Here is a 727-nt window from a genome sequence, read left to right on the forward strand (position 1 = left end):
ATGAAGGCTTTAGAAACTAACTTCTAATGAGTAACTATGGCTGCATAAACACATTTAAATAATCTGGGAGAGGTCTCCCAGGTACAACCTTTTATAGAAGCAGGGCACTGGCTGTCATGGTTCCTCTATTTTACCTGTGGCAGGTTAGGGTGTTATGTCTTGTGCTGTGTCAGGGCAATCTTACAATCTTATCAATCTTAGATAATGGATTTGCATAGGATGGTTTGGACAGGGATGAGCCTGTCCCAGGCAGGGAGTTGGACTAGATGACCTCTGACCTATTTCTCTATAACTTCTATGATTTTCTGGTAGACAAACTTAACCAGTGCCACATGCACAGACATTTGAATGCTGATGCCCTGAGGAGTGGAGAGCCTCCAGTGCTGATAGTTTGCAGCCAAGGGCTCCTGTGCACATATCTCAGCATGCTCCACAAGCTTCTTTAATCTGCCTGGCAACAGATGGTAGCAGGACATAGGGCAGCCCTAACTGGCTGGCCCAAACTTCCCATGGTCACCCTGTGTTTTCCTGCAGGACAATGTGAGGATTGTGAAGCAGGCATATTCTGCTCCCTGCTGTAGCAGCAGAGTCCAGCAAGCAACACACTGTCATTTTTCAGGGGAGGAATGCTGGAGGACTGTATTCTCTTCTGAGATAAACCACAGCATAGACAAACATTCACTCATCAAACATTCACTCTCCAAGGAGTGATTCAACCCTGGTTCTT

Source organism: Alligator sinensis, unplaced genomic scaffold (genome assembly GCF_000455745.1).
Source record: "Alligator sinensis unplaced genomic scaffold, ASM45574v1 scaffold1228_1, whole genome shotgun sequence".
Taxonomy (NCBI): domain Eukaryota; kingdom Metazoa; phylum Chordata; order Crocodylia; family Alligatoridae; genus Alligator; species Alligator sinensis.